Here is a 16,155-nt window from a genome sequence, read left to right on the forward strand (position 1 = left end):
TTCTACCCCTTCTCGTTACAACAATTGCTCCAGGTAACATACACGTACAAATACGGTTTCGGAAATTCGCCAGTCGATTAGAAATTTGTTGACACAAGAGGGTAGGATGAACAGGGGATGCAAGAATGGAAGGAACAGGATCGCGAAGGGGAGAGAGGTAGACCGCCATAGAATCGAGAGACAGGGGTGAAAGCCAGAGACTAGACTCTTTCGCTTAACGCTAAACATCTTAACTACCAATTAATTGAACAAAATTAATTTAATCTGCCGCGATATAAGCCGAAGTGGATCCGTCCTGTGGTTCGCGCGTTTGTTGGTTCATCTTCCTCCCAAAAGCTTCCAATTCGTGTTTACCTCTGGGCAAATTAAGCAGCGTCAAAAATAATCCGTCAACCCTATTAATTTTTCCGACAAATACGATCCATATCGTACCATATTTTTCATATCCTATCGCGACTATTCGCGGAGTCGGCAGGAATAACTAAAAAATTTACTTCCAGCGGTTGATCACGACCGATTTCCATTTTCCGCGAAGAATATTCCCGAATATTTTCGAATATTTTCGAAATTAAAATATCGCTATAATTTAACACAAATATAATTTAAAATAACGTAACGTGGAAAAGTCGCCATTCCGTATGGAAAAAATTTCCTCCAAAATAATTAATTAATTAATTAAATCTCGTATTTCGTTATTGGCATTAGTTTGAGGCATTTTCTAATTATTACCGATTGATAAAACAGGGGTAGATAGGGGTAAATGGGATAAAAATCGAGCAGCCTGTCTTCAGTAGCGAGATCGGTCATCGAGATAAACACGAGGTTAACGCGAAGGTAACGACGGATTTAAGACGAGAGACTGGTGTATTTTCCCTGGCGGGGAAACGGAGGGAAATCCCCGTGCCCTTGGAAGATATAGTGTATATTAAAAGACGTTTCTGGCAGCCGTTATAGGGGATGCACGGATACGGCCGATCATACGAATGGGCGCATTTTCGCGAGTGGGATTTCGGCGAGAAATCGGCTCACTTTCGTTTTCTCTACCTGCCATCATCGAGGTCAGTTCGACTACCTCACGATCATCCGTTACCTCCGTGAACGCGTAGAAACGTAGCCCAGAACGGTAGGAAATTTTCATCCCCCGATTCGCCTGGCGACAGCCAGGTCGGTATAATAAAGTAGCCTCTCGTGAAAATCGACCGATCCGCGAAACGATATCCCACGAAACCCGTGCTCTCACCGAGTCCTGGTTTCCTCTGGCAGTGAAGACGAGACGTTATTTTTACAAATCTAGCCGGAACCCCGGAACCTAGTCACCGTCAGCGGGCTTTCAAGGATGCGCGCGTTACTCCTCGCGATACACGTAGCTCGCGGATCGCGCGGCGGGAAGCGGAGGAAGAGGACGGGAGCAGGCGGAAAAGGGAAAAAGGAGAAGAAAAACGGAAAGCAGCGGAATTCTCGTATTCGAGCGTAGCCTTAGTCGCGGGCTCACGCTCGTATATAGCGCTCGGTACGCTTTCTGTCGCTCTTCCATTCGCCGCTGCCGCTCCATATAGCAGCAACGGTAAGGGGGTTATTCCCCGGGGGTAGCCGAGATCGGGCGGCGAGACGCGGAGGCGGCGGAGGGTGGCTGGAGCAAGGGAAGAGCAGCGTGTCGGTAGTGGGCAGAAGAAGGAGAGGAGGAAGGAAACAGAGAGAGAGGGTGTAAGAGAAAGGGGGTGGGAAAGGGAGAAAGACGGGAAAAGGAGTAGGCGAAAGGAAAGATAGAGAGGAGCGCGGGGTGTGACGGGGGTGGAAGGAGAAAGGCACGGAACGAATGGAGCGAGAAAGGAGAGAGGTTGGCAAGGGTGTGCGAGGGGTAGTGCAGTTTCGTGTTGGCATTACTCTTGATTTCCGTGGTGACGTCGCTACCTCGGCTGCCCTTTCCCCCTTCCTCCCGCCTTCTCCTCCGCCGTCGTTTCGTAGTGTCTTGTGTTTTGCCGTTTCTATGTGCCGGGCCCACACCCATCCACCTAGCAGCCCATCCTGATACGGAGAAAGAGCAGCCACCCGGACTATCCGGCAGAGATAGATCCTTCCGCGCGCCCTACCTACAACGTATATCGTCCGTACCTCGCGTATCACGCGCGCGCGCGTTACGCGGAAAAACCCTTTCCACCGGCCATTATATCACGGTAAACATCTCAGCCTCCCGAAACCAGCGTTACACCGGGATAATAAAAAATTAAGGGACTCTGGCATCGGCCAACTTTTCCCTCCGCGAGGCGCACAGCTTTCCCTCGCGCCGGCCAGCTGACCAACTAAATGACCGATAATGAATCCGCTCGCGTCTCGCGCGGACACTGCGCGCGGAAGAAAGTTCGTTCGGCCGCGATTGATCGACTGAGTAGGTTTCGAAAGTTGCTCACCCCGGCTGCCGAATATCGTTTCGGATCAGCATCGGGCTCGAGACCGAGGATGCATCCTCTGTGCATTTGATCCTCGCGAATCGTTAATCGCAGAGTTACCCCGACTTCGTTTGCCTCTTTCCTTTGGAAATTACCCCATAACACAGGTTCAATCGAGTAAAAAAATTTCCACGGCCCGAGGGAGAAGCAGCGAGGGCCAAACTCGAAGACCGGTTGCTACCTGTTTCTCCTCGCTGTCGCTATCTCTTATCCAACCCTGACGTTAGTTTTCTAAGGCGGATTACGAAAGCCTCTTTGTTCGTTTCTTCGTTTATATCCCACCCAGTGGCGACTGATTTACCGAGAATCGCTGCGAATTTGCCTCCAGGATGCGGTTGATTCGTGCTTTGGAATATTCGATCGGGAAACTTCCTCGGTATCGAAGAATTCATAAGCGAATACTTCGCAAGCGATTCACGAGCAAATGCGACGAAATTTCCGAGGTACGAATAATTGGAAATTTGCGAGAGAATGGAACTAACGTGATTAAATTACGACGAAGCCAGGAAGGACTTGGATGTTGCAAGAAGTCGTCGCGTTTCCCTAAATACCTCGGTCCATCGAGGATCAAACGGAGCGGCAACTTTTGCCTTGGCCGCTGACTGCTCGAAACTCCTCGGGACATCTCGATCCGACTTAAGCGCAACTTCGCGTCAGCCTAGATCTGTATAGCCACACCTAGATGTAAAAGTGGGATTTCCAGGGCGAAAAGAGCGGCGTTGACCGGGAGGAGGCCTAATCGAAAATCCGATCGGAAAAGGTGGAGCGCGAAACAACGCGGAACAACGTGGCACAACGTGGCGAAAAACGGGCGAGGGGGTGGCAGAGGGGTTTGGATCGGCGTACAATATAGCCTGGCGATTGCCCAGTAAATATCGGGGCGAGGTTATAGCCGGCTCCGCGGCCCGTAAACCAAGACATTAAATTTTATAATATTGCGTCCCGTCTCGCTCCCGTCCCTCCTCGACATCGACCCCTCTGGTCGCCGTGCACCTAGCTACCCCTTGGCAGCGGCGGGGCGCGCGCGCGCGTCCGTGGGCGCGAGCGAGTCGCAGCGCGAGCGCGCATCGTGCTTTTATTGGCTATTTACAGAGGAAATGGCCTCTAAATTAACTGCAGACTGCCGGATTGCTACCTATATCGAGCGGCCTCGTATAACGCCTCGCTGCTCTCGCCCGTTAAGATCAAAATCGAAATGACAGAGCGGCGACGATTAATTTCGCGCGCCAAAATAGCCACCGGTATCACCCGCCTCTTCCGTTTCTCTCTTTTTCCCTCCCGTTCTTCCCTGTCTGCCACACCGTACTCGCACATGCACGCAGCGACGCGTGATCGTTTCGATGGCTACGCTGTCTTGTCACCTGGTGCGAAAGGTGATCGAGTTGGCAGAACGAGGGGTTGTCGATACCGAGCACCGTCGGGCTCTCCTTTTAATCGCGACGTGAATTTTTCATCGTTTAACCAGGGGACGGTTCATCCGTCGAGGTTTTCGTCGCCCTTAGTCGAGGAGCAAAGAATCGCCAGAGCTTTATGAGCAACGCGACCAACCCCGTATTGTTATTTATCGTTGCTCGATGGCGCTTTCGCGAGGGGGTGCAAACTTCGAGGAATATTCCGGTTTCGTCTTCTCTCCGTCGATGCTGGTTCCTCCTCGCGTCTTTGTACACCAGCTTCGACGGATTTGCCGTTCCAACTTCGTTTCTGCGTTTCTCCTGCCCTCCTTCCATTCTCCTTCCGCCCTTCTTTCCGGCGGAAATATTTCCAAAAAATCGATTCGCCGCGGCTCTCGCGAGGGACGAAATCCGAATTCGCTATTCGCTGGTGAAACGCTTGAACGGAGGAGGCGTGTCAGAAAAAATCTGAAATGCGATTAACCTGATCTCGTTTCGAGATCCCGAAAAAGCACCGGAGAACGTAATGAACGGATAACCGGCGATTATTCTGCACGCGGGGCAAAAGTTTCGAAGCTATCGCTCGCGTTGCGAAATTTTCATCGGGAATATTCGAAGCTGACAACGCGGTGCCAAATAAATTTCATATCTCAATTAGTTTTTCGGCCACGTGGCGGCACGTGGGCGAACGTTGGTCCCGCAGCTCGCCCCTGTGTCCCCTTTTGCTTCTTCGCCGCCGTAGGCAGGGGCGTAATTCAAACGCAAATATATTAAGCGATGTCTACACCGAGCCGCCGTTTTAGTCTGTCTGTTTCGTTTAGCTCGATAAGCATCTCGCGCTTCGATCGGACGCGACACCACGAGCACGGATCGCGAGGACACGTTTCGTTTCATCGAATTAAAGCACCCGTGGATCCTTGCGGTATATCAACGTTGATAGCATCGGTGCTTTGATCCAGTTTGTACCAGACGAAATTACCCAAAAATAATAGCGAGCACGGTATAACGAAGAAACGTGTCTTTTTGGATTTATGTTGTGTGGTAATGGTTACATAGATTTTTAAATATATATATGTATTGAAATGAATGGAACAAGTATGCATGGGATGGAAATATCTAATGAATTCAGGTTATTATGATAAATGAGTATGCGTGTAATGATTGAGGTGTTGCGTGAATTGTGTATGTTAATGTAATATGTGAAAGAAGAAAGGAAAAAGAGAGTGATTTGGCATATGTCAGTTGGAATATGAATATTAATAGAGAGAAGACGTGTGAGCATGCGATGGTGATAAAATAATTATATTTCAACCCAATATTTGCGTTTGAAATGTTTGTAATTAAATAAATACAGGTAACCCTCCTATAACACGGTAGATAGGTTCCTTGAAAATGCCGTGTTGTGTGAAACCGTGTTGTATGAGGCCCAGAGGCAGTACAAAAAGGGGGGTTACGTTTCGAAAATTTACTAAAAACAAATTTGTTTCTTAATTCTACATAAACAACTTAATTTTTATTAAAAATATAAACGTATGTACAACACAAAACTAGAAGAAAACAAAAATATTATTTTAATTTAACGCAAGTTTAATTTAATAAATTTCTTCGTCGTCACTGCTTATATAGAAGTACAATGTTGTACAAAGGTTTTTGCAATTTTCTTATAGTGTTAGAGCGAAACCGTGTTATAGGATGCCGTATTGTAGGAGGGCTGCCTGTAATTGTTCTTATTGTTATTAAATTTCATCCACCATTAACACATGTATTGGTCAATTTTTGACCAATTTTTGTATCAGAAACATTGCTACTGTGTCTACGCCTTATTTAACACTAGGCTCACGGAGGCTATCTGTATACCTATTTCTAAAGGCACCTGTCAAATTGACAGGTAAAGGAAACCACGTGCCATGTTTTTTAACGATTAGTTTAATTTAAAAACAATTATATATTATATTAACAGTCTTAATATAAGTTAACTAAATCTGTTACCATCGTACGATTGGAGCAACCCTTCCGGCAAATTGACGGGTTCCGTAAATCTAGTGTTAAGGCGTAGAATCAAGAAATCAAATGATCCATAACGTAGTCGCAATCTCTACTATATTCCCTACGCAAACACGATCAGAAAAGACATATGTTTGAGTAGCACGAATCGCGAGGACACGTTTCGTTTCATCGAATCAAAGCACCCGTGAATCCATGTGGTAGTCGGTATCAACGTTGATAGCATCGATGCTTTGATCCAATTTGTGCCAGACGGAATTACCTAAAAATAATAGCGAGCACGGTATAACGAAGGAACGTGTCGTTTTTGATTCTCGTATTGGTCAATTTTTGATCAACTTTTGTATCAGAAACACTGCTATTGTGTCTACGTCTTATTCAAGACGTAGAATCAAGAAGTCGAACGATCCGTAACGCGGCCGCAATCTCTATATTCCCTACGCAAACACGATCAGAAAAGACATATGTTTGAGTAGCGTAATATATACATAGTTCCCGCTCGGACACATCGTCCTACAACATATTAACAGCTTAGCCGGTAAGCCTTTTATATTACATTTTTCCCTCTATGGGGTCTCCTAATCCAATGGGGTAGCTGGCCGCCCTATAATACTGGGACGCACATAGCGAATTCGAGCGGAATCGAAGTTTAACCTCGGTCGCGTATCGAGGAACCGCAACTCCTCCGATTCCCCCTAAATGGGCCAACAAAATGAGAAAATTTATTTCCCTAATGTTTATCTCTTATCTTCCGAAGCTTCGAGGTGTCCCGAGAATCGTCGAAAATTCTAGGTTTCCGGTATAAAGCGTTTAAAGGCAAATCACACGGGTCCAAATCGTTCGATCAAAGATTTTTGACAATCTCGACTCGCAAAGGTTCCCCGAAAGGTTTCGTTGGATCGAAAATTCAACCGAATCTTCGAGAGCTGTTCGAAAGCTCTCGCAGAGCGATTAACCCTCTCTACGTGATCGTACATCGCGATACAACGCTTTTCCCATGACAGCTAGAACGCGGATGATCCTACAGGCTGCTTTCCTAGGCACTGTCGCTTCCTCCGACTTGACTTTGTGAACATTTCACGCCCGGAGCCCCAATTAAGTAGAATGACTGACCCGTCCCAGACACGGCGGATCTATTGACTCGCCATCGCTGCTGGAAATCGGTCGACGGGCCTTGACATCACTTTGCCAGCTGCCGCGTGTTTGCAGGGCGCACCCTGACCGGGGTTGGCCCATTGTTTGCCCTGTGAAACGCACGCAACGCGGAATCATCCCTTGACGCGTGACTTACGTGTCTGTAAAGGCAAACACAGTCGGACGGATCGCGTATGAATAGATATACTTCGCGGCAGATTCACGCGATGAGTGGTCAAGTTGAACGGCCGGAAGGCAACTCCGGCTTCTCGGACTGGGAACGAACGTGGTGTTTGAAAACCGATTATTAGACAGGAGGAAACCTTCGAGTTTCGTCACTTTACTCTGAATAAAGAAGATATCGCATCAATTGTATGTCAAACACTGGGCTAATTTTGGAGATTCGTGTTTGGCGTTGGATAGGTGAAAACGAGATAGATAGATGCGGATTTTTGGTTAAAATTATTGTCGTCGACTGAGAGATGGGAACCAACAGCTGGGGACGAACGTGGTGTTTGAAAACCGATTATTAGACAGGAAGAAACCTTCGAGTTTCGTCACTTTACTCTGAATAAAGAAGATATCGCATTAATTGCATGTCAAACTCTGGGCTAACTTTGGAGATACATGTTTGACGTTGGATAGGTGAAAACGAAATGGATAGATACGGATTTTTGGTTAAAATTATTGTCGTCGACTGAGAGACAGTCTTACCGACTGATACGACTGGGGTGCGATGGCGGCTGCGAGGAAGCATCAAAATGCGGCACATTGTATCGGTGTGCGCGGCAGTAGTCAAGAATTCGAAGATACGAGAGGCCAGTAATAAATCTTTAGCCGGGACTTAAGTTTCGAAGTAAATCTTCCCACGTTTTAGCAGTAAGTCCAGAGCTCACCGTGGAAAGGGATCAAGAATACCGACTTGCTGGATAACAGCTTGCATGGTCTCGGCGACGTCGGCGGCTGCGTAGTCCAGGAAAGGTGCTAAATCCACTTGTGACGAGTTTAAAATCGACTCTATCGCCCATACTGATGTGTCTCGCCCTTAATCCGCCATACATGCACGCAATTCGTGCTTCTATAGCTCTGCGAACGCAACTCGTTAGCGGGAATCTCTTAAAGTTTACCTCGTCTTCGAATAGGATCCAAGGGAGGAAAAAATTTGTAATCTTTGGATCGATCGAGTGGAACTCGAAAACGAGAGAAAAATACGAGAATTTGCGGAACGTTTGGAGATTCGAGGAAAGTTCGAGTAGTTTCCTGTAATATGCTCGATTCGCGTACGCATTGTCGGAAATATCCTGTTACGGTGGTTAAAATACGCTGATTATATTTTACAACAAATAGCCGGAACAAGTTTCGCAGTAAATCACAGTCGAATAAAACAAGATAATTCGCATCGTTAAATTTGCATTAATATCGCGCTCCGGCTCGATATTGCATACCACAATTAGATCAATAATTATGTCATTTAGAATGTAATAAATTGTTTTTCAATCGTACGCAGATTAATCGATTATTTCGATCTCGAATAGAGAATTCGGATATACTAAAAATGGCCGGATGAAAATCCGTCTGGAACGTCGGGTGATTATCGCGAAAGAAAATTGTCGGATAAAGAATTGCGAGCAGCCGATGGGGGTGGGAGAGAAAGTTTGGACGGACTAGAAGAGAGAACAACGTGATTTAGATATCGTCTTCTTGCGGTAATCAATTTCCATTAACGAAGTCTTGGCTTAGTTAGACGGAGAGGTCGAGAAAGAGAGCGGGAAGCAGCGTAGGGCGTGGATGAGGGAAACGAAAGGTGAAATGGAGATAAAGAAAAGCCGAGAGACGGGAGACAAATCTAAAGAGGCTGTACCGTAATCGAGTTCCACGCGCTTTTATCCGAAAGCACCGAAAATATTAGGCTCCAGTTTCTTACCACGAGTCGTAGAAAATTCGTCACCCTATATTTTCAAATTTCAACGTGTCCTAGAAAATAATTTTATCTATTTCAGAGGCTATCGTATTTTCGTTAAACTATTACGAATTTTATGGAAAAATAAAATTTAATCGATCAACGCCGTAAAATTCGAATCGGAAGGAAAATCAGCGAAAATAAAAGTTACTCGGAAAAGCGCAAGGTTTCTCGGAAAATTTAAACGATCTCTCGGATTCTTTGAGACAACGATAAACAAATGCAGGATAACGAGAGAAACGTCGAGACATCCCCGATCCTTTCCCGGGAATAGTCCGTGAGTCGGGAAAATTGAAAAACTTCCCGGTAAAATTGTCCCGCCACTAGAACTTGCACTAAACTTAACCTGTCCCTCCGTCGCTCAATACATTCTAAAAACTAATTAAACTTTGGACATACACAAGAAGAGGCCCGACCACAAGTTTCCTTCGAACGGTTCTCAGGGGTGGATTAAGCAAGCGGAGTTCTCCTTCGCAAAAATGCTTGCAGCTGAAGGCTACGGGCAAATGCAATTACGGGGTTGAAATAATCAGGCTGTCGGCACGTTTTCGCTAACATCCTCGATGTGCAATCACCGCGGAGGAAAAGAGCGGCAGAGGGTCGTGGCGAGTGAAAATTTGCCGGGGACTTTTGAACGGAAGTCTTAACCAAAATTACTCGTCGTGTACGAATACCTTAATTCGACACCTGATCGAATGGAAACCTTCCACGTGCGAAAGAAAAACAGGTCGATCGTTGTTCGTGTTACAGATCGGACGTTGTAACTGGTCTGGTAAAAACGCGAGAAATGAAAATCTTCTTAATGAAAATCTATAATATTCGACGATTTTCGCTGCCAACTCGCAGCGCGTATAAACAAAATCGTTCGTTCGGTCAATTTATCGGTTTGCCTTTAAACAACGATCCACTGGATCAACGATCCGGCCACTCGATTAAATCCGTATAAAAATGGGAGCAGGCAGATGAGGTGAAACGCGAACGCGAAACGGAGCGCGGCTCGATTGAATGGGGAACCGGAAGTCGGCTTTACCGACGATCCTTGGAGGTATCGAGAAGACGCACAATGGAGACAGCGCATTGTTGGGTAAAAAGCAATGACGTAAACGCGTAGCAAGAAAATCCGGTGATTACTCGATTCCATTCGTATAAAAATGGGAGGAGGCGGATGAGGTGAAACGCGAACGCGAAACTAGGCACGGCGTGGCTAGATGGAGAACCGGAAGTCGGTTCCAACGACGACCCCCGGAGGTATCGAGAAGACGCTGGACGGAGGCAACGCGAATGGGCGAGAAGCAACGGTGACAATACGTAGGCAGGAAATCCAACGATTACTCGACTCCATCCGTATAAAAATGGGAGCAGGAAGGCGAACGCGGAACGAGGCGAACGCGAAACGAGGCGCAGCGTGGCTAGATGGAGAAACGGAAGTCGGTTTCGTTGACGACCCGTCGAGGTATCGAGAAGACGCTAGACGGACGCAATGTGATTGGTTGAAAAGGGATGGTGTCAACGCGTTGCCAGGAAATCCGACGATTACTCGATTCAATCCCTACAAATATTAAAGCAGGTAGATGAAGTGAAACGCGAACGCGAAACGGAGCGCAGTTCGACTGAACGGAGAACTGGAAGTTGGTTCCGTCGACGACCCCCGCAGGTATCGAGAAGAATGTCAATGGAGACAGCGTTGTTGGACGAAAAGCGACGGCATAAACGCGTAGCAAGAAAATCCGACGATTACTCGATTCAATCCGCATAAAAATGGAAGCAGGCAGATGAGATGAAACGCAAACGCGAAACGGAGCGCAATTCGGCTGGCTGGAGAACTGGAAGTTGGTTCCGTCGACGACTCCCGCAGGTATCGAGAAGAATGTCAATGGAGACAGCGTTGTAGGACGAAAAGCGACGGCATAAACGCGTAGCAAGAAAATCCGACGATTACTCGATTCAATCCGCATAAAAATGGAAGCAGGCAGATGAGATGAAACGCAAACGCGAAACGGAGCGCAATTCGGCTGGCTGGAGAACTGGAAGCCGGTTCCTGCGACGACCCCCGGAGGTATCGAGAAGACGCTGGACGGAGGCAGCTTTGTTGGGCGAAAAGCGACGGCGTAATCGCGTAGCCAGGAAATCCGACAATTAAGCAAAAGCCGGCCGCGTGGAGTGGCAAAATATTTGCAGAAACGTGGCATCGCCGTTCGGAAACTCGTTGGATGCCGTAACTGGAATGTGAGATATGGCTGGAACTCGATCGACGTCCAAATGAAGCACGCTAGAGAGTCGGCAAGTGCCTGGTCGGATATTATAGACCTGTGAACGAGGCTGAGGGGTGGTTTCCGCGTTAAATTGAAACGCTCGAAGGTAACGTCTAATGAAAGCATACGCGCGGAGCTAATATCCACCCCACTAGAATGTAATAATTTCGGAATGGTACTTGAGAGAGAGGCCGTACTTCTCTCCGCAACAAAGGTATAAGCACGCGTGCAGCTATTCGGAATCGCGCGCTCTCGTCGTTCGCCAGAATCCGCTCGTGGCGCGCACGACCCTGCATCGCCGCCGCCGCGTATAGACGATTTATTAAAAAGTTCATTCGATAATCCGTACTCGGGACGCGCCGCTTTCGCAACGCGTTGATTTCGTTAGCGGGCGAACTCGCTACGCCGGGCAACCTGGCCAGCCGAAAGGGCGAAGACCAGCCGGCGAAATCAAAATTTGCACTTCGACCTGGTTCGTTTCCCCGCTAATTCCGCCTATCTCCCGCAGTTGTTCCCGCCTCTGTTTCCGTCGCTTAATACCGTCCGTCACGGAAATTCTTCCGACCCGATTGAAATTAAACGCGGCCTCCACGATTTCGACGAAATCGCAAAACCACCCCTTCAACGCTTCTAACCCCACCGCCGCATCTAACCCACGGAAATACTCCTTTATAATACCGCGGTGCACGTTTCGCGAAATTGCGCAACGCTCAATCGGTGTAACGTAATTTATTCGTCGACCGAAATATCGCGATCTTGCATGTGTATCGCGATGATGATGATGATGATGATGACGGTGATAATTACAATTGCGAATCGACGGCGTCGGCGTTCGCGTATCGATAATTACGGCGATATTATATCGGCGATGGAAATTCGGGAACGGAGAAAGGATAGAGGGGAAGATCATCCCGGTTATTCGAAATAATAACGAATGGAGGATACGGAATATCGTATGGGAGGGCACGGAAATCCAATGAATATCCGGGAGGAAAAAATAAAAGCGCGACAAGGAGGGCGGAACAAGTAGTTTTTCGAGTTGCACGCGGCGGTAATATAATCGGGCATCGATTTCATGAAAATCTATCGAGCAAAAGCTTTTAGCGATCAACTGTAATCGTGTGTGTTGGCGGGCAGGCAATTCGAAAAGCCGGCGCTGAAAAGAGTTTTCAAGAGTTCCAGCTGGAGAAGTGCGCGCGTAGAATGAATTTCGTTCGAGGACCATTCCTCTGTGTTTATGTACGTGTACACTCGCCCGCGCGCGCGTGTGTGTGTGTGTGTCAGCTCGCGTGTGTGCGCGCGCGTTCGCACTCTCGTCCGTGGCTCGGTGTTAAAGGGTGGGGGCACGAGAGCATGTGGGTGCTGTAAGCACAAATTGCCACAAATTGGAGAAAATTGAATGAAGCTTACGGCTTAACGAAGGCACTAAATCCTTGTGGAACGACCTATCTCAACACGCAGCCTATTTTCGTGATAAGCGAGCAGATTTCGTGCGTTTCGAACACTCGCGTTTGACAAATCGCGATTAGCTCGCCGTCGACGATTTCTCGGGGCAAGGGAAAGAAGCGCCCCGAGTTCTCGCGTGTCTCGTTGAATCCCGCGGAATTCGATCTTCCCCCCTGTAATCGTGATAAAGCGTCCATCGCGCCCGAGCTGCTTTCGAACGCGTGTTCCGCCTGCCGAGTCATCCGACGCCGGCGTTTAAATATCGAACGATACGCGTATTCGTTCTCCTTTTCCGCGTACCGTTCGCAAACGGAGCGTGCATTTTTCTTCGTTGTAATAAAACGGAATTACTTAAACTGATTATACCCCGTCGGCCGGCAGACCGGTTACGGTAATCGCATGTAAAGCGTTCGCCGTTGTAGACACTGCTGGTTATGCCGGGCACCCGTAACGGACGCGATGCTAATACTTTAAAACGACTCGTAAGCGACCACCGTTCATCGTCGGCCGAATCCAAGCGACATTCGCTAGGTACCTCTCAGGTAGCACGAAGCATCTTCCAACTCCGATAGAAACTTTCTTCTCTACCCTCTCCACTGTGATCGAAAGGAGGCCTTTTATTGGAGTGGCTCCTCCAGCGTTAAAGACGCGTCGAGTCGGAGGAGAACGATCGTGAAGGATCGAAATCGAACGGGGGAGAAAGAGAGTGGAAGGGAAGACGCGGATGATAAGATCGAGAGATAGAGAGGGTGGACGAGGTAAGGGTTGGAGAGGGAGAGATAGACGCGGAACAGTTCCCTATTTGTAGCGAACAGGAGACACTGACAGGAGTCGGGGAAGCGTGCTAGACGCGGAATATGTCTGGCGTATGTGGAGAACCTCGTACACTCCCTCGGGATTGTTATGGGGGCATTCCGGTTTCTGGTATGTAATATCAGAAATTCCTGTCTACCTGTGTGTCGCCTGTTGCCTGTGCACGTTGTTCCAATTCGAACAGGCGGGGCACACGGTGCGCTGCGAAAGTGGTATTACTTCTGCCAGCGTGCAGGCCCAGGAGGGTGAGCTTGAGTATCCGTTCTCTGATTCGTCGAATATTCGGAGGACGAAATTACACGCAAGTTCAGCGATGGAAAAATTAACTAGACAGAGAGCTGCGAGGGCGAAGCGAAGCCAAGCACCGTGCCTCGTCCCTTCGCTAATTTCCATTTCCAAGTCGAATTCGAAGATGGCTTCGAGGTGTCGCGGAATCGATCGGATATACTACTTCGTGCGTAATCGATGTCCGAAAGTGGACCGTGAGACGAATCGATAGATTACCCTCTCGGGATAATTGCCATCGTGGAATTTCCATCTCGGTTTACCGACAGAGATAAGACACCGGGCCGAAAATCGCGAGGAACCCGCGACACGGAGGACTTCCGGGGAACGCGAGTCGCGTTACTCCGAGAACGGACCTCGGTCTCGCAACACGGAAGGGTAGTTTTAGCCAGAGGCATCGGTTGTCTGCATTCGACACATTGTCAATTTGCCTCTGCTCGTCTCGCCTGTTTAAAATCGATCGCGTACAGGCACATATGCCTCTGCGTGCTTCCGCCAAAGTGTTTCGTTGCCGCCATTCGTCTCTCTTAATAAAAATTCAAAGATAAAAAAAAAAGTGGAGAAAACACACAATATTGCTAGCCGAACTGATCGAACGTAACAATTTATGTGATCCGAACGATCAAAGGTATTCGAATTTTTCGTTCCATCGGATCTGAATTTAATTCTTTCGACTTTCCGGAAAGGACTTTTGCTTCGTCACGAGTTCCCTCTCTTTTCGAATTTTCCTCGCGAATTTTTGCTCGCTGAATTTAACTCTTTGGACTTCCCGGAAAGGGCTTTTGCTTCGTTACGAGTTCCCTCTCTTTTCGAATTTTTCTTGCGAATTTTTGCCGTCAGGAATGCGTCGAACTCGACCGATCTAGGCTACGATTATAAAGACAATTAACGGCGATGGATTAGTCGCGGAGAGCGAATTGTAGGGAATAAAAGAGAATAAAAAGGAATAAAAAGTGGCAGCGAGGAATATTCGAAATACACGGCTGCATCGTAGTCGGATTCTTGTGGTACACGCGCAAATCGTACCGTGCATTCTCTGGTTATGTCTGTTTCATTAAACCGGAGAATTCCAACGCATTTTTGGCAGCGTAGGAACGGAGAGAAACCACTGGTTACACCATTTTCCATAGACCGTGAGCGTTCGTTCAGCCGGGCATATTGCCACGCGATACGCTCGAAAATTTCTCGTCGCTGCCGCTCGGCCGGTGATCGAATGCTGTGGACAAACTACGTTAATTATCCTTAATACGATTGCCCATGTATATGCATACGCTGACCCGAATATTTTCGTATAAAGAACGAGGAAATTAAGGCGCACGCCTACCTGTTACGCGTAAAGGAAATCGGAAACCCGGATCGGTAGGATAATTTTAATACCTAATTTTTGTTTGCATGTTTGGCTCGTCGTAGAGCAGCTTTGAAAGCGCCATGTCTGAAATATTAACTCCACGCTGTAAATTATTTTCATATTAATTCAAGAATGTCGAACAGTCGAATAACGAAGCGTTCCTGTCGTGTTTATTAAATTTCTTTGAACTCCGCCCCTTGCGGAGGCAATATGGCCTCTTGCGTAGTATCTACGCGTGGCATTTCTGAAAGATCTGTGTCTCCTTCGAGAAGCGGTAATTTCGAAATTTTCGCTCAGCCGTGCCGAACGATTCCCATCGAGGGCAGTGAATTTCTGTACATCGGCAAGTCCCGCGTATCGTCGTCCACGCGAACAGCCACCATTAACCCGAGAAAAACGAATTTCGGTTATTTGTCGGCGCGTAATATTTCAACGTTCATTACGAATTTATCTTTACACCGGATTAATAGTTCCCGCAATGGTGACGCACTCTGCTGGACAAGTACGAATTTTCGCTTCGATTTGGTACGATTGCCAAATAAACCGTATCCTCCCTTCCTTTTCTCTTCGCTGGGCAGCATTCGCAGAACAAACGCGGCAATTAAATATTTCGTCTACAATCGTTTACTCGATGAAGTATCGTGACACGCGGATAAGACAGAGGAACGTAACGAACGGAGGGAACCGAATATTAATTTGCATCTGCAAATTCGTTTTATTCCCCTTTCAATGTCTGTTAATTATTTTTCCATCCGGAGCAGTTGTCACGACAATTGTGGATTATTTATTCAAATTTCTACGACATTACCGTACCCTCGTTATCGCGCGGCACGCAAGGTCGCGTGAAACGAAACGGATAGCTAGTTCTCTAGATAACGACGGTATCTAATTGATTCGCCAGAATACGTGTAACGCGGAGCATTATGTCGCACTGTACCGCGAAGATATGTGCGGATGCTAATCGATACGTAGTAACGCGGAACTATAATAGAGTCGTACTACTTGCCCTTAACGCTGCGCCGATCGCTCACCGCGTGATAATATTTCCCGGAATGTTCATAAAACGATCGCGCTG

The sequence above is a fragment of the Eufriesea mexicana genome, unplaced genomic scaffold (assembly GCF_001483705.2).
Source record: "Eufriesea mexicana isolate 0111107269 unplaced genomic scaffold, ASM148370v2 scaffold9634, whole genome shotgun sequence".
Classification (NCBI taxonomy): Eukaryota; Metazoa; Arthropoda; class Insecta; order Hymenoptera; family Apidae; genus Eufriesea; species Eufriesea mexicana.